This window comes from Dermochelys coriacea, chromosome 4 (assembly GCF_009764565.3).
Source record: "Dermochelys coriacea isolate rDerCor1 chromosome 4, rDerCor1.pri.v4, whole genome shotgun sequence".
Lineage (NCBI taxonomy): Eukaryota > Metazoa > Chordata > Testudines > Dermochelyidae > Dermochelys > Dermochelys coriacea.
In genome coordinates this window covers 61833208-61854086 of record NC_050071.1, presented here as the reverse complement: position 1 = coordinate 61854086, position 20879 = coordinate 61833208, and the positions used below count along the sequence as shown (strand labels likewise).

The 20879-nt window shown below is 41.2% G+C and overlaps 1 long non-coding RNA gene across 1 annotated transcript in view; it reads right to left on the bottom strand.

Annotated features, from left to right (window-relative positions):
• The window catches only part of LOC122459959, a 34190-nt gene extending 13838 nt beyond the window's left edge, over positions 1-20352 (bottom strand). Inside the window, exon 1 of the long non-coding RNA XR_006280952.1 lies at positions 20280-20352. This is a non-coding gene — a long non-coding RNA (uncharacterized LOC122459959). The remainder of the gene's footprint in view (positions 1-20279) is intronic.
• Positions 20353-20879: the final 527 nt, after the last annotated feature.

The window sequence follows — 20879 nt, the reverse complement described above, 5'->3', positions numbered from 1 at the left end:
CTCCATAGAGTACAAGGACTGCTCCTTCTATGCACATCTTTGGGAGAAAGACATGGGTGACTTTAATTTTCCTGATATCTGCTGGGAGAGCAATACAGCGGTGCATAGACAATCCAGGAAGTTTTTGGAAAGCGTAGGGGACAATTTCCTGGTGCAAGTGCTAGGGGAGCCAACTAGGGGGAGCGCTTTTCTTGACCTGCTGCTCACAAACCGGGTAGAATTAGTGGGGGAAGCAAAAGTGGATGGGAATCTGGGAGGCAGTGACCATGAGTTGGTTGAGTTCAGGATCCTGACGCAGGGAAGAAAGGTAAGCAGCAGGATACGGACCCTGGACTTCAGGAAAGCAGACTTTGACTCCCTCAGGGAACAGATGGCCAGGATCCCCTGGGGGACTAACATGAAAGGGAAGGGAGTCCAGGAGAGCTGGCTGTATTTCAAGGAATCCCTGTTGAGGTTACAGGGACAAACCATCCCGATGAGTCGAAAGAATAGTAAATATGGCAGGCGACCAGCTTGGCTTAATGGTGAAATCCTAGCGGATCTTAAACATAAAAAAGAAGCTTACAAGAAGTGGAAGGTTGGACATATGACCAGGGAAGAGTATAAAAATATTGCTCGGGCATGTAGGAAAGATATCAGGAGGGCCAAATCGCACCTGGAGCTGCAGCTAGCAAGAGATGTCAAGAGTAACAAGAAGGGTTTCTTCAGGTATGTTGGCAACAAGAAGAAAGCCAAGGAAAGTGTGGGCCCCTTACTGAATGAGGGAGGCAAGCTAGTGACAGAGGATGTGGAAAAAGCTAATGTACTCAATGCTTTTTTTGCCTCTGTTTTCACTAACAAGGTCAGCTCCCAGACTGCTGTGCTGGGCAACACAAAATGGGGAAGAGATGGCCAGCCCTCTGTAGAGATAGAGGTGGTTAGGGACTATTTAGAAAAGCTGGACGTGCACAAGTCCATGGGGCCGGACGAATTGCATCCGAGAGTGCTGAAGGAATTGGCGGCTGTGATTGCAGAGCCCTTGGCCATTATCTTTGAAAACTCGTGGCGAACGGGGGAAGTCCCGGATGACTGGAAAAAGGCTAATGTAGTGCCCATCTTTAAAAAAGGGAAGAAGGAGGATCCTGGGAACTACAGGCCGGTCAGCCTCACCTCAGTCCCTGGAAAAATCATGGAGCAGGTCCTCAAAGAATCAATCCTGAAGCACTTAGAGGAGAGGAAAGTGATCAGGAACAGTCAGCATGGATTCACCAAGGGAAGGTCATGCCTGACTAATCTAATCGCCTTTTATGATGAGATTACTGGTTCTGTGGATGAAGGGAAAGCAGTGGATGTATTGTTTCTTGACTTTAGCAAAGCTTTTGACACGGTCTCCCACAGCATTCTTGTCAGCAAGTTAAGGAAGTATGGGCTGGATGAATGCACTATAAGGTGGGTAGAAAGCTGGCTAGATTGTCGGGCTCAACGGGTAGTGATCAATGGCTCCATGTCTAGTTGGCAGCCGGTGTCAAGTGGAGTGCCCCAGGGGTCGGTCCTGGGGCCCGTTTTGTTCAATATCTTCATAAATGATCTGGAGGATGGTGTGGATTGCACTCTCAGCAAATTTGCGGATGATACTAAACTGGGAGGAGTGGTAGATACGCTGGAGGGGAGGGATAGGATACAGAAGGACCTAGACAAATTGGAGGATTGGGCCAAAAGAAATCTAATGAGGTTCAATAAGGATAAGTGCAGGGTCCTGCACTTAGGATGGAAGAATCCAATGCACCGCTACAGACTAGGGACCGAATGGCTCGGCAGCAGTTCTGCGGAAAAGGACCTAGGGGTGACAGTGGACGAGAAGCTGGATATGAGTCAGCAGTGTGCCCTTGTTGCCAAGAAGGCCAATGGCATTTTGGGATGTATAAGTAGGGGCATAGCGAGCAGATCGAGGGACGTGATCGTTCCCCTCTATTCGACACTGGTGAGGCCTCATCTGGAGTACTGTGTCCAGTTTTGGGCCCCACACTACAGGAAGGATGTGGATAAATTGGAAAGAGTACAACGAAGGGCAACGAAAATGATTAGGGGTCTAGAGCACATGACTTATGAGGAGAGGCTGAGGGAGCTGGGATTGTTTAGTCTGCAGAAGAGAAGAATGAGGGGGGATTTGATAGCTGCTTTCAACTACCTGAAAGGGGGTTTCAAAGAGGATGGCTCTAGACTGTTCTCAATGGTAGCAGATGACAGAACGAGGAGTAATGGTCTCAAGTTGCAATGGGGGAGGTTTAGATTGGATATTAGGAAAAACTTTTTCACTAAGAGGGTGGTGAAACACTGGAATGCGTTACCTAGGGAGGTGGTAGAATCTCCTTCCTTAGAGGTTTTTAAGGTCAGGCTTGACAAAGCCCTGGCTGGGATGATTTAACTGGGACTTGGTCCTGCTTTGAGCAGGGGGTTGGACTAGATGACCTTCTGGGGTCCCTTCCAACCCTGATATTCTATGATTCTATGATTCTATGATTCTATGATAGACTAAGGTCTTTTGTTACTATTTTCAACACAGTTTATTTGTAACTCATTTATGATGTTTGGCACATAGCACTGAAGTCCACAGCTTCACTAATTTTCTGAATGTTTTTGTTTTTTGTTGATTGAAGAGCACCCAAAGCCAGAGCTGGGCTCTGACAAATGACGAATACCTTTCTGAACTATTGTCATAAATATAAAGGGAAAGGTAAACACCTTTAAAATCCCTCCTGGACAGAGGAAAAACCCTTTCACCTGTAAAGGGTTAAGAAGCTATGATAACCTTGCTGGCACTTGACCACAATGACCAATGAGGAGACAAGATACTTTCAAAAGCTGGGGGGAGGGAGAAACAAAGCCTCTCTCTCTGTCTGTGTGATGCTTTTGCCGGGGACAGAACAGGAATGGAGTCTTAGAACTTAGTAAGTAATCTAGCTAGAGATGCGTTAGATTCTGATTTCTTTAAATGGCTGAGAAAATAAGCTGTGCTGGAGGGAATGGATATTCCTGTTTTTGTGTCTTTTTGTAACTTAAGGTTTTGCCTAGAGGGATTCTCTATGTTTTGAATCTAATTACCCTGTAAGGTATTTACCATCCTGGTTTTACAGAGGTGATTCTTTTTACTTTTTCTTCTATTAAAATTCTTCTTTTAAGAAACGGAATGCTTTTTCATTGTTCTTAAGATCCAAGGGGTTGGGTCTGTGGTCACTTATGCAAATTGGTGAGGATTTTTATCAAACCTTCCCCAGGAAAGGGAGTGTAAGATTTGGGAGGATTTTGGGGAGAAAGATGTTTCCAAATGGACTCGTTCCCAGTAACCGGTGTTAGACATTTGGTGGTGGCAGTGAAAGTCCAAGGGCAAAAGGTAAAATAGTTTGTACCTTGGGGACGTTTTAACCTAAGCTGGTAAAAGTAAGTTTAGGAGGTTTTCATGCAGGTCCCCACATCTGTACCCTAGAGTTCAGAGTGGGGAAGGAACCTTGACAACTACTATTTTGCACTATGTCAGAAATAACTTTGCATAACTCATTTGCATAACTTATTTTTCCTTTATTGACTCCAAATAAGGAAGCATATTATCTGATGTTTTATGAAGTAATGCACACATGCTATTAATATGAGGAGCAATGGCAGGAGTTTTTTTTTATTTTGGGGGGGATCTTTTTATCAACTTTCACCCTCAAAGTGTTTGAAGGTGAGTAACTAAAAGCAACTCCAATGGTTTATTGGGTATATATTTTTTTCCTTTGGTGACGTTAGTAAAACCCTACAAAATACTCATTTTTGGTAGCATTTAATCTTGGATGTCTGCAAAAGAAGGACATTTAAAAGATTCAGTGGTGGTAGATTATGAGCCCTTTTTTCTAAACATGCCATTACAATTTCCCATTATATTGTTGCAGTGGACTGAACATCCCAGCATACCAAATCCTAAATCCATAAAAGCAGAAAATTAAACGTGGCTCCAGTGGTTTTGGAGTTTGACCAACAAGTTATCTTTATTAATGCATTCAGGGAAAAAGTCTCATTTTATTACATTATTTTCTTAATGATAAAGGCAGTAATGGAATCTCAACAGAACACACTGAAGGAATCTCAAGTTGCTGGCAATCAGGTCAAATTTGTGTGTGTGTGTTTGGTACAGGGTTAAGACTTGGCACTATCTAACTTACTGACTCCTGTCTTAAAAAAGCAGAGGGGTTTGGGGTTTTTTTTTTTTTTTTTGCTTCTTCTCTGTACTTACTAGTTGACATTTTCTTGGCTTTAAAAGAAATTTTGACACATAAATCCCACATGTCAAATGATATTGTAAAACAAGCATCCAAGTGTCAGCACATAGCCCAATAGTCTGGGGAGTATAGAATAGAATAAGGAACACCTTTATGGAGTCTTTCATCTACCTCCAGCCATCTGCAAGTAATTGGAAACCAGTTTCAAATGAAGCTAGGTTGTTTGGTCTGCTAACATACACAAAGCCAGAGCATATGGTTGAATTAATCAGAATTTTTATTGACTTGCTAATGAGTAAATAAAGGTTTTATTTATTTATGTTTACACGATGGACCATACGTACAGAAACATTCAGAATTCTTTTTCAGAATGTTACAAATTCCATGTCAAATAACCTGCTGGTATTTTAAAATTTTGTGACAATCCCTTAATTTGGTTGGTGGGCTTTGTGGAAGTCACAGAGCCTCACTGGCTAACGAATTATCTTTATTAATGCATTCAGGAAAAAAAATCTCATTTTTATTGCATTATTTTCATAATAATAAAAACAGTGATGACATCTCAACCGAACATACCAAAGGAATCTCACTTTGCTGACAGTCAAATTTAGTTTCAATGCAATTTTTTGAATATTGGATTAGATCCGAGTTTCAGATAAGATGTTTGGATACTCAAGGTTCAGAAAACCAAGGTTCATCTGTATTCTTGAAGGCAGTAATGAACCTGTAGGGCCTCATTTCATGACAGCCCTCAGTCATAAAGGGCTGGTCCAGACATGATAATGAACTAATTTCTGCTTAAGTGAACATATTGTTTCATTTTTGCCATGTGGTAATTGATTTGTGAATCAGTCATGCAGAACTCAGTAAGCTTTTCATCTGATGTCAATCTCATCAATTTGCAAGAACAGCATGAGTTAGGAAATACCAATTCTTGTTTATGAATTTAGCTCAGAAGGTCACTTCAGTTCTTAAGATTTGGAAAAACAGTAGTTGCTTTAGCTTTGTAAGTAATACAACTCATTATTCTAGACCACCAATGAACCCAGATGTTTAAGAAATATGGGGCCTAAGTCTTCTCTCAGTTACATCAGTGTAAATGAGGAGTAATACCAGTGAAATACAGGGGCTTGATTCTCCAATTTGCACCTTGTATAGTCATTTACATCTTTGAGAAGAGGGTAAAAAATAGGAATAAAACTATTGGTTTAGAATGGGAGTGCTTTAAACCCTCTTACCACAAATGTAATTTGCTACACATGGTGCAAAACCGTGGAGAATAAGGCCAATGCAAAACTAATGTATTGAGAGGATAATCAAGCCCACCACCTCAGATGTGCTTTTGCTCTTTACTAAAATATCCTGGGAGTTTGTCGATGTGTACTACAAACATTTTAAAAGGGTGAAGACAGTACAAAATGTTAATTTCACAGATTTCTGGGTTAGGGTCAGGGTTAATACTGGGGAATGGGAGGACAGAAAAAAGCAACAAGCATAGAAAAGTAAGAGTATTGAAAGTTAAAGCAGTTTGATGCTGCTATTTATTTCATGAACTGTACATTAACAGAACATACACATATGCCCACACAGGCGTGTGTGTGTGTATTTTCCACTATGTTGCCTTTACATTTAGACCAGGGGTTCTCAGACTTTTGTACTGGTGACCCCTTTCACATGGTGACCCCCTTTTATTAAAACCACTTTTTAATATATTTAACACCATTATAAATGCTGGAGGGAAAGCGGGGTTTGGGGTAGAGGGTGACAGGTCATGACCCCCCATGTAATAACCTCATGGCCCCTTGGGGGGTCCCGACCCCCAGTTTGAGAACCTGTGACTTAGACTAATTTATTAACTTAAACACATCTGCCTAATGTAATGTATTAGATTTTCTTAATATAATCAGGTTTCAGAGTAGCAGCCGTGTTAGTCTGTATTCGCAAAAAGAAAAGGAGTACCCGTGGCACCTTAGAGACTAACAAATTTATTAGAGCATAAGCTTTCGTGAGCTACAGCTCACTTCATCGGATGCATTTGGTGGAAAAAACAGAGCTCTCCTCTGTTTTTTCCACCAAATGCATCCGATGAAGTGAGCTGTAGCTCACGAAAGCTTATGCTCTAATAAATTTGTTAGTCTCTAAGGTGCCACGGGTACTCCTTTTCTTTTTAATATAATCAGTATTTGAATGTACTTGAATGGCCCAAATTCAGAGGAAAATTGGTACAAACCAAATAATCTTTTGTAAAACCCAGAAATTTTTTGGTAAAAATCAATAAAAACCCCAAACAAAAAGCCTTAGGTGTTAACTATACAGTCTGGGGGAAAACAATTCAGAAATGCTGTTACTGGAACTTTATAGGTCAGGACACTGGTAATGAAATAAGGATCCTTTTGCTCAGATCAGTGGTAGCTAGAAATCATGACCATCGGTATGGTTTGGTGGCCTGTGGGAAACAAGTGGCTGATGTAGGTTCTCATTCCATTTCTTAATGGACAGAAATTCACACCGTCAACAAAATGGCACCTTATTTGCCATCTAACCAGATTGGCACAGAGGCTGAACTGTCTGGAAATAGTCGCTTTTTGGTCACCTTCACCCACATAAAAAAAAGATCATCCTGAGGTATAATAGTAGTGTGAGGAAGAGGAGCTTGAACTGCTACTGCCTGTTATGTTCCTCTTATGTGGACAGAGGGATGCTTTCACTCTCCAGGATAGTGAGACTGACCCGTTTTCCTCTAAATATAAGAAAAATCCCCTCACCCCCAAGAAAGTGAATGTATGGAGCATGTCATGTTACCTACCCCCACCTCTAGTGTTACACTAGTGACATGACACTCAGGTTCACAAAAGATTTTAACGTACAACCTTTAAATATGCTGGGTTTGAACCTCAGGACACCTGACTGCTGCTTGGAGCAATCCTCAGTGGGGTAGGAACGAAGATGGCTGTATGTTACCTTTATGCGTCCTGATTCTGGGGCTTGCCAGGAACTGCTTTGGTTAGGCAAGGACTCATTCCAGCAAAAGGTGACCAATAAAGTGCAAGGATATTCTAGTTATACTCCCTGCACTGCAGGAACTGGCAGAGGATTGCATAGTGCCAGCAAGACTGGGTCGGTGCTATTTGGGGATTCTCATATGTTGGAGAATCCTTGGGTAGCCAACTAACATGGTTTTGCAGAACTCTGTACCAGTGGTATGATGTGAAACAGTCATAATGAGGCCCCAAGGTTTGGCCCACTTTGTTTGGCACTATTATTTCACGAGAGCTGGGCAGATACGTGAAGAGTTAGTGGATAGAGCAAAGCTTTGGACTGTTTTAATTTTGGCTGCACTGCAGTGCACGAATATAAACCCACTTATACAAATGGATGAAAAAGCTGAGACTTGCTGAAAACCACATGCTGTATTTGACTGCAGCTGGGTAAATGAATCACATGCAGAAAATGAGTAACCTAGACAAATATATTCCATTAGCTAAGTTGGTAAACATGTAATAAATAGTCTTTGTACATATGCAGCCTTTATCTAGGTATACAATTTTATTGAAATCAATCACTATCAATAGAGATCATCAACACAAATGTCTGGTATCTATAGTTTATAAGAACTGGGTGAAAAGAAAAGGAGTACTTGTGGCACCTTAGAGACTAAGGTGCCACAAGTACTCCTTTTCTTTTTGCGAATACAGACTAACACGGCTGCTACTCTGAAGAACTGGGTGGTATCCCTTTAAATCAGTTGTGAGCTCTCCAGTGGTACTCACTGTATTCTATAGTTTAGAAGCTGCAGGAATCCAAAAAGAGCGGCAGTGTATATATGTAGCTAGGCATTGCACGCTGTGTCTATTCAGTAAACAAGGTTATTTGGACTTCACCATGCTCACACGGTTTCTTCATATTACTCTAGTTATTTTTAAAAGCAAAAGACAAAACAGTAGCGAATTTATAAACCATTAAAAACTGATATTTATTTTGGGAAGTATGAAATAATGAGGCTAGACTGAAATCAATGGAACTTCTTCTGAGAATAAGATCTAGTCACATGAGTAAGGATCTTCAGGATCCCAAATCTACTGGGTCTGTTTTTCTCTTTTATTTCATTTGATACCAAATAGTCCATTGACTTCATGGTGTTACTCCAATGAACACCGTATCAATGAGTGGAGAATTAGAATTTTATTAAAATTAGAATTAAAATGTATTTATTAAAATGTAGAATTAGTGACCCAAAGAAGAACTCTGTGTAAGCTAGAAACCTTGTCTCTCTCACCAACAGAAGTTGGTTCAATAAAAGATGTTACCTCACACCCATTTTGTGTCTCACTAGAATTAAACCTAGCTATTGAAATCAGTGAGAGTTTTGTCATTGTCTTCTGTGGGTCTGGCTCTTAGTTTTTTAAACTGATTAGTACAAAGATCTTGGACTGTATTCTTGGTATGTATCACCTGCTTTGTGCTCCTCTGGCAGTCCAAAGAGGATGGCAAACCAGTTTAGCCAGCTACCTGGGATTTCCCAAAGAGAGGGGAACCCTGGGGTTAATCCCTGAATTCATGTTGCCACTGTGATACTGTGGCTAAGAAAGCAATTGCAATCCTTGTATGTATAAACAGGGAATATTGCATAGAAGTAGGGAGGTGTTATTACAACTATATATGTTATTAATTAAATCATTTCTGGAATATTGTCCAGTTCTTGTGCCCAAACTGCTTTCCAGAAGGATGTTGACAAATTGCTAGAAAAGAGCTACAAGAATGATTTGAGGGTTGGCAAATCTGCCTTACAGTGTAAGACTAAAGAAGGTCAATCTATTTAATTGATCCAAGAGAAGGTTAAGGAGGTGACTTGATCATGGTCTATAAGTACCTAGATGGGGAGGAGATTTGTGATATTAGACTGCTTTGTAATCTAGCACAGGGTTTCTCAACCTATGGGTCAGGACCCAAAATTGGGTCACCAGAATGTTTCAAAGGGTCACGTGGCAGCTCCTGTGGCTTCTGTCCCATGGGGCTGGCTGGGCTTGCCTTTCTGCTCCATGCACTGCAACCACTGGGGTCCCAGCACCATTCAGGTTTGGCGCAATCATCATGATGTCAGGAGTCCGGGTAGGCCAAATTTGAGCAAGTGGCACTGCAACCCCATGAGCCAGGTACCACTCCACTCACACAAATTTGGTCTAGTTAGGGGGGTGGAGCCAAACCTGAGCCGCACTGGAACCCCACACATTGCAATGCCCGGAGCAGAGAGCCAAGCCCAGCCAGCCCCACAGCACAGGAGCTGCAGGAGCCACCACTGTGGGGTGAGTGCTGGGCAGAACCCAACCCCTGTGGCAGGGCCATAACCAGGGCAGGGCAAGTGGGGCAGCAGCCCAGAGTGCAAAGCTATGGGTGTCTTGCGCTGGTGATACCAGGCGGCTCAGGCCAGCCCTGCATGGCAGGGGTCAGGGAGGGAGTGCCAGTTCAACCCCTTGACTCACCTCAGTGGGTCACCCAGCCTGTCTAGTTTGGGGGGGAGCAACCAAAAAACTGGGGGGCATGTGATCCCACATGCCTCCCCCATGCGTCACCTCTAATAGGGGGCACAAATACCTGGTGTCTTCCCGAGGCAACGCGTGGGGGGAGCATGCAGGGTCACATAGCCAGATTTCTGCCAGGGTTCACAGCAGAATGTGGCCAGTAACAGCCTTTCGGCACTGTGTGTGCGGGAGGGAAGGGACAGGAGCTGCGTCCAGCCACAGGGGAGGAAGATGGAGGGAAGGGATGACCTGACCTGTGTCTTTGCAAAGCCCATCTCTTCTTCTTCTTCTTCTTCTTCTCACCCCCCCACCCCCATCCCCATCCCTATGTGTCTGGAAGAAGCACCTCCCTTCCTGCCCACAGTGTTAAAAGTCAGCTAATACCTCCATGCTCCTGCTGGCCCCTGACATAACCCAGCTGCCTCTGACTACAGCACGGACAGGAAGGGGTTAAGCCCTAAGGATGCATTGTGTACCAGGGCACCTGACTGCAGGGGCTTCAGCGAATCTAGCCAGAGAGGTGGCTCAGCAGAGGAGGGTGCCTAGGGGATGGAGCAGCCCTGCGCTCCCTGGAAGCAGGACTCGGGGGGGGGGAAGGGGGTTGAAGAGGGTGCTAAGCCCCACCCTGGGGGCTGCTGTGGAGCCTACAGGTTCAGGGCATGAACAGGCAGGAAATGGCTTTCCCCTTCCTCTCCCCCTCCCGCCTCCCCCCCCACTCCAGAGCTTAGCTGAGGGGCAGAGAGGCTTCCCAGTGTCAGAGCTGTGTGGGGCTTTGGCACTTGCAAGCCTCAGCTCCTCCTGGCCAGCACCCTGGGCTGGAGGGTCTTGGGCTTTCCTAGGGCACTGGCCCAGCCAGAGGCAGCAGGGGAAGGAAGAAGCCTGCCAGCCAGACTGTTGGTGAGCTGAGTGCTCCGACCAGGGAGTGGGACACAGCGCTGGGAGTGGGACACACCCTGCCTAGGGGGATATGGAGGAGCAGTGGGGCTGGGGATTGTGAAGGTGCAAAGCAGGTAGAGGACAGTGAGAGGGAGAGCACATAAAGGGTCGATGGGTGGGCAGCAGAGGTGACATGTAACTGGCTGCCACCTGACACCTGCCCTCACTCTCCAGCCACCGCAGCTCGCACAGTGCGGCCAGCACATGCCGGAAACAGGACGGGGGACAGGGCCCTGCTAGCTGCGAGCCCACACACAGCAGGGGCTTCACTGATGGACCAGCAGGGGGAGTGACCTTGCCCCGCACGCTGCATCTTCTCCTCACCACCAGCCTTACACACCCACCCCCCATCGTTGACCACTGGCCCCCACGCCAACCCTCTGTGGGTGGGTGGCTGATGAGCACTGATCAGGCCAGCAGCAGGATTCACCAATACCGATGGGGAGGAGATAGAAAATATGAGACAATTTGCCTGCTTTTAAGAAAAAGTCGGGACACCTACAAGAGGGCTTAAATACAGGACTGTCCCTTTAAAAATGGGACATCTGATCATCCTAATCATAATGCTCACTTCTGGACTTAATAACTATGTATTCTTCAAAGTGCCATGTACACCTAAGTAGCAACAATTATAATAGTAAAGTTTCCTATTTGGAGATTTGACTCCAAAACCTTTTTCTTTTCCATTAAATACTTTGATTCAGTCAAATGCCAAAATTTCTTAACAAAAATGTTACATTAACATTTTATTGACTGGGCTTTCTCAGTACTTATCCCACTATCTCATTTCAGAAACATCAAAACTTAGTTAAATTAAAGAATACTTAATGATGATTTTGCCTTGTCCCTCCTCAGTGCACTTGAGATCTTGCCTTGCCAATATCTAGCACAATGCAGTGCTTGCCATTTCTTATTGGTTAACTGGGCAGTTTAAAATATAACAAAATGGATGTTTCTATGAAAGTAAATACCTAACCATACAATGTGGGCTTTTTATGAGTTACTTTATTTAGCACCTAGTGCTCGTTAATGCAAAATATTGGCAGATATTCATTCTTGGTCTAACGCTACTAAAATCCATGCAGTTATATCAAAGAGGAATTTGACCCAACATGTTTATTTTCATGAAATATGAAATTATAATTGACAAGTATGGTACACCTGAATCCTGGTTCTCTGATGGACTTTTCCATTGTGAGTCATCTAGAAACAGAGATCATGTGACAAAAATAATTTTTAAACATACATTGTAGGGCTTGAAATTTAAGACATCCTGGGTCAAAGTCTTTCTTGGTGTAGGTAGCTCCAGTGATGCCAATGGACTTATACCAACAATAAATCTGGCCCACACATATAAAACTCTTGTGCAGCAACTGGGGAAGTTGTGTAACTGTGTTTGGCACTAGAAAAATGTTGCTTTTTGATAACTCTAAGAGGTAAATTTCATTACTCCACACAAAGAATATATGGGCTACTCACATTGCATGCAATTCTTCCAGTTCATAAAGAGTATACTAGGAACTATACTGATTTTATACTTAGGTACAGTCAACAAAACACAGTAAAGCATTTAAAACAGTTTATTGATGCTGGCGGTTAACAACAACATGGCAAAGCCAATTATACAAACTGCATATTATGGAGTTCTCAACGTTTCTTTTTCCCTTCTTGTGGAGCAGTATTCTACAGAAAAAACATGTCAAACAAATGGAAAGCAGCTAAAAGTAAGGTATGTTTCTGCACACAACTCTAATTGTGTCAGGCCAACATCAAGTGTTAGATTGTCAAATTTAGCCAGTTTCACTCATTTTGCAATTAGAAGTTTCTTCAAACCAGGAGAGAAAATTTGCATTTGTTACCTCCCAAGGTCTTGACTTGTTTTCCATTATATTGCTGAAGCAGTGCAGACCAAAAAAAAAGCTTAAAAACCATCAATGAGTTTCAAGACATTAACTTCTGTGACAAATTTTATTCCCTTCCTATTTCTCACATCATAGCTCAAATACTCTGCTGCAAACTATACATATTCATAATATATAGAGTGACATTTACAAAACTTAGTTTCATTCTACAGAAATGCGTAACAACAAACCAGATGTGCTTTCGACAAATTATCAATCATCATTGATCCTCTTTGTCAAGAAAAGTAGAACAAATATGAGAAGAATGAAAGAGACACAAGATTATCTGGAGGCATAACAAGAAAGCTTTCATACTATATCATCTAGCAGATTACTACATTTATACAGATGGGCAGAATATGTGTTATACACATACAGATGCCCCAAATATATTTTACAGTAATTTTCTACCATACATTTTTCTTATGGGGTGATATCCAGATAAGTTACACTTATTTTGCATCCATGATGCCTAAGCTTCATTCTGCCTACTAAATTATCTCCACCAGGACTCCTGTTTCTATCGCACACTTTGGAGCAATTTTCAAATAGCTGCATTATTTTTAAAACCACTAGTTACAAACAACATTTCCTTCTTTTCCTCAAATGTATAATTTGCTACCAACTTTACATGTTTTTTTTTGCACAGGATGGATAATATTTAGTCATGGATCAGTGATCAGGAGGGGAATTCATATGCGAGGTGTGCTTAGAGCAATAAATATGGTAAATGGGAATATATGTTAACATCCTCATTTGGTAATTAAATGCACCAGACCATAATCAGACTATGCTCCTCACAATGGGGATACTTTATATTAATATGATGACAAAAATGAAGATTTAACTCTGCAGGCAGCCAATAAACTTTGCAGCAACCTAATTTTTCTTGGAGCGATGCCTCAGACAAGGTCCCATGTGCCGCAGAAACGAAAAGGTTTCACATGTTCAAAAATCCCCTCATCTTGATTATCTGCTACCTCCGTTGAGTCTGTTATCTCTCCCTAAGAAATTCAAAGATCAGCAACTTCTTCAAGCCTCCTCCTGATTCCAATTGGCATCACACTCATCCAATCAGGGAACACACTGTATACTATGTGTAACAAGAGTACTTGAGAGAAGCGTTGTCTGTATATATACAGATGGTTAAGAGGTAGAGTGCCAATGGATGGCACTTAGGGTGACCAGCAGCAAGTGTGAAAAATCGGGACGGGGTGGGCGGTAATAGGAGCCTATATAAGAAAAAGCCCCCAAAATTGGGACTGTCCCTATAAAATTGAGACAGCTGGTCACCCTAATGGCACTGAAGAAGATACATAATTGTTTTTAGGTGATCTAGGAGCAATACAAGTTATTGTGCACTGCAACTGGCTTCCATCTTGCAATTCTTTACATAGCGCTCTTGACTTCTGTGAGCAGTAACTGAATAGCAAATATAAAAAAAAATTGAGCATACTGCTAGTGATCAATCCATAAAGTAAAAACCAACTCACAAAGATTGTGGCAAATAAATTGGAATAAAAAGGTCACAATCTGTTTGTGGTCATACTGTGAGTAGCAAATAAGGCTGAATTCATCAAATAAAATGATTCATTGTGAATTATTCCCCCAATTTAAACTAGACCTTGGTAACTCCCAGCTCTCAACTGTGTGCTCTCTCCTCCAGCACTATGCTGTAACAATTGATAGAAACTGAGATTAGTCATACGTTACCCACAACTAAAGCGACTGCATAACAATAAACTATGCCCTGTAAATTAACCGTCACATTAATTCGCATGCTTTATGTCCAGCATAACTTCACTGTCCATGTAGCATGAGTACAATATTTCTTTTTCCAAATCCAATGGTCCCCAGTGGTTTCATTTAAGGTCAGGGAACTCAAATTTAGAGACTGTAAGTACAGGAAACAAAAGGATATTGCGTGCTTAACCCCCCTTCTGACTGAAAAATGGATCAACCCTGATTTTTACCCCAATAAAGGATATAAGTAATCTTTTATGTCTTTTTCAACAAGGCACTAAAACCTAAAAGAACATCCTTGTCAGTCTACACTGTAAATCAAGTTAATCGACAAAGTTTTGTAACAGACATAATGCAGATGCTCGCCAGATATTTTTTTACTTCTATTGTTTCTTTCTATCTTCAGTTGTATATTGTTATGCAGTATGTCTTTTGCTGTGTCTAGACTGGGTTAAGGTTATTCCATCAGTTCTAATATTTTTTTCTTAGTAAAATCACATAAAACAAAAGACAACCCCACTAAAGCATCATCCAAACCTGGATTTGAACTGAACCTCATTTGGGGCTCAGTGAAGTTCAATTAACTTTTAGCCCCATTATTTTTAGAGACAGGATCAGACTGCAAAATTTGAGTCTTGACTCTGATTTTGAACATCCAAAAGCTAGAGGCTTTCAGATTTGGGGCTTTAATGTGGTTTGTAAAGAGCAAAAATTGGATCTGGATTTTGAACACCCAATGATCTGGGGAGGTTCAGACTTCAGTTTAGTCCTTTATTAACATAAATAGGTTTTATTTGTAAAATCACATCTTTGTTTGAGTCCAGATCCAAGGACCATGGCAGAAGTACTGGCAATTTATGGAAAGCCCAACTCTACAGACTTAATTGGTTCCAGTATTGTTAGGTTTTGGAACTTTAGGGTGCTCACCTAAACTGAACGAGTTGAAGTTTGCCTATTGTTTGTCAAAAATATAGATATACTGAGATGACACGTCCCTGTATAGTACAACAGAATGGAGGCTGTATTACAACTGCCATGTATTGTGTGACTCCATAAGTGAGATTTTATGCAAATGGTTCAAAGGGCTATTTTGCATATATGGAATCAATTTGCAATAAGTTCCATTTAAGGACAACACCTCCCATCCCAAGCAGTGGTGGAGGTAGAACAGAAAGTTGCATTAAAACTGGCAGTTGTGGCAGGGGTATGTGCTTTAAAATATCTGGGAGTCCTGAGTTGGGTGGTGTTTCACTGTCTGGGGGAAACCTCAGCTCACTACTGAGTCCCTCATCTTCTGTCCCCACAGCCACCTTTTCTGTTTGCTGCTGCTGCTGTCATCACCTGCTTTTTCTGGCTGCTCCTGAGATGCTCAGATCCAGCAAGTGAAGTAGCAAGAAGAGAGGCAGAGAGGCCAGTTGGCTGCTTGCTCAACAGGTACAGCAGCCATTTGTGGCCAACAGCTGCAATCACAAGTTATTTCCACAGTCCAGCTAGATGCATGAGATTTCCGATGGGGTCTCCAGGAATGTGTGTCAGGCTGCAAAATATGTGAATCCTGTGCAAGATGTGACATTTGGTAGTCCTGGATTAGGGCCAAGACCGCCCAAAAGAATTTAGATTCATGAAACCTTTAGAATTTTTTGAAAACATTTTAAGTGGTCACAAAACAAAAATGATTTAAAAATGAACAAGCAACCCAGGGAACTTAGTGCAAGTACCATAAAAAGTTCTAAAACTCAATGAATTAGTGGGCAGCTTCTTTACTGTAAAAGTAAAATCTATTTTAAAAATTCGTTTTCTTGACTGACTGAATTCTCAATAGGTTGAATACATTAGTGATGTGCTTTGGCCCATGCTTTCTCTTTAGAATCCCCTTTACTACTTCCTCTCTCTGGGAAAAAGCCAGCCCTCTGCTTGTGGCTGTTTGAGGAGGGAAGGTGTTGAATGGAGTAAAACCAGCTGCATGGAAAGTCGTGCCCTTATTGGTGAAGCCGAGCAAGATTGTTCAGGGTGGCAGAAGGGGAAAGTGGGTGATGTGTTTATTGTTCTTATCGATTCTCCAGAAAAGCGCTATGAGCGTTCCCTCTAGTATTTGCTTCTAATTTCAGCATGTGAGCAGGACTTGGCCATATGCTTAAACTGCCAGATCCGGTCCCTTTGGGGCCATGATGTGTTGATGAGCGTAGTAACTGTATGATACCAGTTGTCCCTGTACTATTATTGGTTCATGGACTACTATTTGAATGGCTAGTCAGAGATGGGATCAAAATAAAACCAGAGATGAAAACAGTCTGTCCTACCTATCTGTCTATCTACCTACCTACTACAACATGTTTTGCAAAGTGACCAACCCCAGCATCATCTAGACATCACTCAAGCTACTTCTTTTCCAAAAGAATGTAATAGGAATAATTCTATACTGCTGTTGCTCTGTGCTGCTAAATTGCTCTCTTTTCCCCTCCGAAGTATCTACTCTTCATTTACAAGCAACATACTTTTTTTATACATGACCAAGTCTGTATGATCAGATTGTAAAGCTTGTTCTGGGATCCATCTGGCTGAGAGGAACCAATATAATTTAAGATCACTATCATTAATACATGCAACTTGAATCCGAACCAGTTCCATCAGGAAAGTTTGAACCTATACAGCTAAATTTTCAGCATCAATCCGTTCTGTAAAACCACATAGTTAATTATTATTATTATTTATTATTTGTATTATAACAAATATAATCCCTGCTGGATTATAACAATCCCTGCTGGATTAGGGTCCCTATCAAGGATTAGGGCTTCATTGTGCTAGACCTGGTCTGAACAAATAATAAACACAGTCTTTGCCCCTCAGAGCTCAGAGTTTTTAACATATCAGGGGATTTTTTTCTGCATGAAATAATTCAGGCCTATTTTTAATGTTTGCAAAAAATTGGATTGTATGAAAATAAGCTAATTAGATACCTAGTTTTATGCAAAAAACTTGGATATAGTGAAAAACTCTGCATGCACAATTTTAGAGGCCACTTTTGAAAATGTGTCCCATAATATTTGACCAGATTTAAAAGTCACACCATGCAACTCTGCTATAAGTAATGCATTTCTTATAGTAAAGAAATTCATATAGAAATAATAAAAGTGTTGGGTGCTAAGACAAAGTAAAACCAGCTGTGTAATATATATATTTCTTAAAATGTATATATGCATAAATACATGTAAGAGTGGGCTGTGTGTGTGTGTATGTACACTGGAAAAAAACTATTTCAAACATAATCCATTACAGAAGCCACACACTTTATACTATTTACATAAAAACAGATGCAGCAAGTTCCTACTGCAATGGTGATATTTTAGGAAAGTGTATCTTCCTCAGAGCAAACACAGAGCTGGAAACAATGGGTCTTATTCTACTTTCATTAGTATGTAAATCCAAGATAGCTCTGACTTCAGTATAGTCTCGGGTACAACTGAGAGAAGAGTCTGTTCCAATGTATTTTAAAATAACATTTAAGAATTTTTGTGTGATTTTAATGTCCTCTAAGCCTAGCAGGGAATAGTTTGCAGAAGCAATAGCTTGTATATAAATGAAGTTCTTACATGTTTGCCCTACCCAATACTGCTAGATATGGTATATGCTGTTGATGTTCAAAATATATGGTAACTCCAGAAACAATGTTGCTTTCTGATTGCTATTGAACTTATTTATTAGCCAAGTGATCTTTTATTTTATTTTATTTTATTTTTGCTTTAGATGGAATCACTGTAATCAGGCTCTTTTTGTAGAGGTTGTTTTTCTTCCAGAGTCTGCCATGTTGTAGCTTTTTATATGTTTTCTCTTTTGTGAAAAAATGACAATCCTCTTCCCAGTTCCTCTTTTCCAGACCTGGAATACGCTACTTAGCGGCCATCAGCCAGGGGCTTAGATTCCATGTCTCCTTGTGAAACCACTTCCTCTACATACCTCTTGTTAAACACCTAAGCAATGACTTACTCAGAGGCTCTGCTAATGGGCACGCCTTTTCTCCATCTTTTTCAAGATGTATTTCTCCATTGCCCATCACAAACAATATTTATTTAAAAACTGCAAAACATGTTTGGAGAGTCAGGTATGAATTTAATCTATTAAAACCTGTGCAAGAAAAAAAAACACCATGGCATGTGCTATTTAAGTTCCAAGTGCTTTTACATAATGACCACTTAGCCCTTGATCCAGTACCTAGCATGGAGTGCAAAGTTGTTGCACTTCACCACAGTGTAAGAAGTGATTATGTGTGATGGCAAATAAAATTAAGCATTAGGCAGGGGCCTCTGCACTGAGCATAAATCTCAAGCTCCTTGCACACCCACTTCTTTACCCTCAAGAGTGCAGGGTAAAAGATGGGTGAGATCCATATGTGTCTGAGCAGCCATGAACTTGAACACAATCACAACATGGAGATTAGATATTTAGCTATACACTCCCTGCTTGGTTATAATCCTGTTGATAGGCAGGTTTCAATTGGTTGCCATGCCATAGTGCTCTCATCTGTTCAGGGTTGCGTTCCTTTGTACATTCCCTGTCTTACTCATCGGTTTTTACCTGGTGCTTATTTGTGCAATATTCTGCACCTCTGTTGTGCAGGTCAAAGCTCTCTGTGGAAAAGGAGGCGCAGGGGAACCCAGAGCCAGTGTAGAGGCACAGGAGAGTATATCCTTAGCTGGTGTGAATGGTGCTATGACAACTTACACTGGTTTACGATCTGCCCCAGGATACCAACAGAGAGACTTTATCCAGATACTCCACTACACATATGTCCAGGGATAGAACCCCCAGTTCATTCTTCAGGAAACAAAACCTGCCTCTTTACTAAACAGAACCATTTGGGGGAAATCCACAAGGGCAACTTCACAGAGTTTTCCCCCTCCCTAGAGACTCATCCCTTAAAATAAAAACTGAAAGTATATTGTTCTAGACGTAGCTGCCATTTTGTGTCTTCACATTTTTGCACAGCTATGTAGTCTGAGAAGGTCATAAACTTACATATCTGTCCCTTCTTGATGACAACTCTGCCACCTCCGCAGTTTTACCTTTTTATGCTGAAAGATGGCAAAATTAAACATCCCTCTCTGAGCTCAACATGAACATATCCCCTGTGGAATAAAGCATGCTCAGAGAAAACACCTCCTTGGCCTCTATAAGGACCATTGGCTACTCTCATGCTCAGAGGTGACTAATATCCCTTTATGTTATTAAATTCTATAGTCTCCTTCCCACTTGCTGTAGCATGGTAGGAAAAATTGTGGTCTTGTGTAACTAATCATAATGGAAATTTAATTTAATGGTACTTTATAAAATCTTTTGGAAGGTCTAGTTAAAAAAATCTTCCACAAACAAAGTGTTAGTTTCAGACATTGTTCGCTCTGCACTAAGATTACTTAAACAGTTTAAAATAATTAACAATATATTGACTTTTTAGGGTAAAATGTATTCAAGGTGGATTTAAAGGAAAAACATACAACTTAATAGCCATTGTGGGAATGTGAAATGAAAGATGCTTATGCCAGGACAAAAATCACACTACATGTTCTTGGACTAAAATATATAAATCTTTCTGTTATATCTGCAGCTATCCTCTTCCTCCCCCCTTCCACTTCCCCCTCCTTTGTTTTTAAAGACATCTAGAGATCACCACAATTCTCACCTCAATTCATGGTGCAAGTCTGACATTTTGGCAGTACTTCCTGTTGAATAATAAAAATGAATTTAATTTCAAAGCTTTGGTATTACATTTCGTGGCTCAACCTATCTGGTTTCCTCAGTTGGTGTCAAGAATTGCTTCACGTTAAAGCTATAATATCCACATCAAAATAACAGTTTTCATTTCTTCCACTTGATGAAAATCTATGCTGTCTCTTTAAAAAATTTATCATGAAAATGAACATTCATAAAATATGAGTCAAGTTTACTTATACCTTAATCAAATTCTAGAGGGTCTCAGAGGGATGGTACTTTCACTGCAGCTGTACAATGTGAAGTTTGTTCCAGTGCTGATTGAAAATATTTTTGTGCTTCCTTCATTTTAGCCAATCAAAACCCCAAGGTATTCGCTGCTGGCTGAACATTTCCATTATGCAAAGTGACAGTGATAGGTCACAGAGATGGTGCCGAGAACAAACTAGCAGATTTGAAACAACCAGAGTCCCAGAACTTATCACCAGCCCTGCGTTGAAATCCTTAAGAGTAAAATTTCTCATTGTCCATTCTTATCCCACAGAGGCTTAGCCAGTACCATGTTTGCATGCAAATGCATTTTAGATTTTTGTCTGTAAAAACAATAATATGATTGGGTGTTGGAGCTTTTAACTCTTTATTGTATACACAGTGTGGTTGCTGGACTGAATTCCTTTTTTTGTCCTCTTTTTCTGTCACCTTTGCCATTATGGCTGCTCCTGAAGTCTATGCAGAAACTTCACCTGCTTCACAACATGGCATCCCACCGAATAAGTGGCATTTTTCACCAGAAGCACATAATAGTCATGTGCTGTTTGAACTCCTCTGGTTTCCACTGGTTT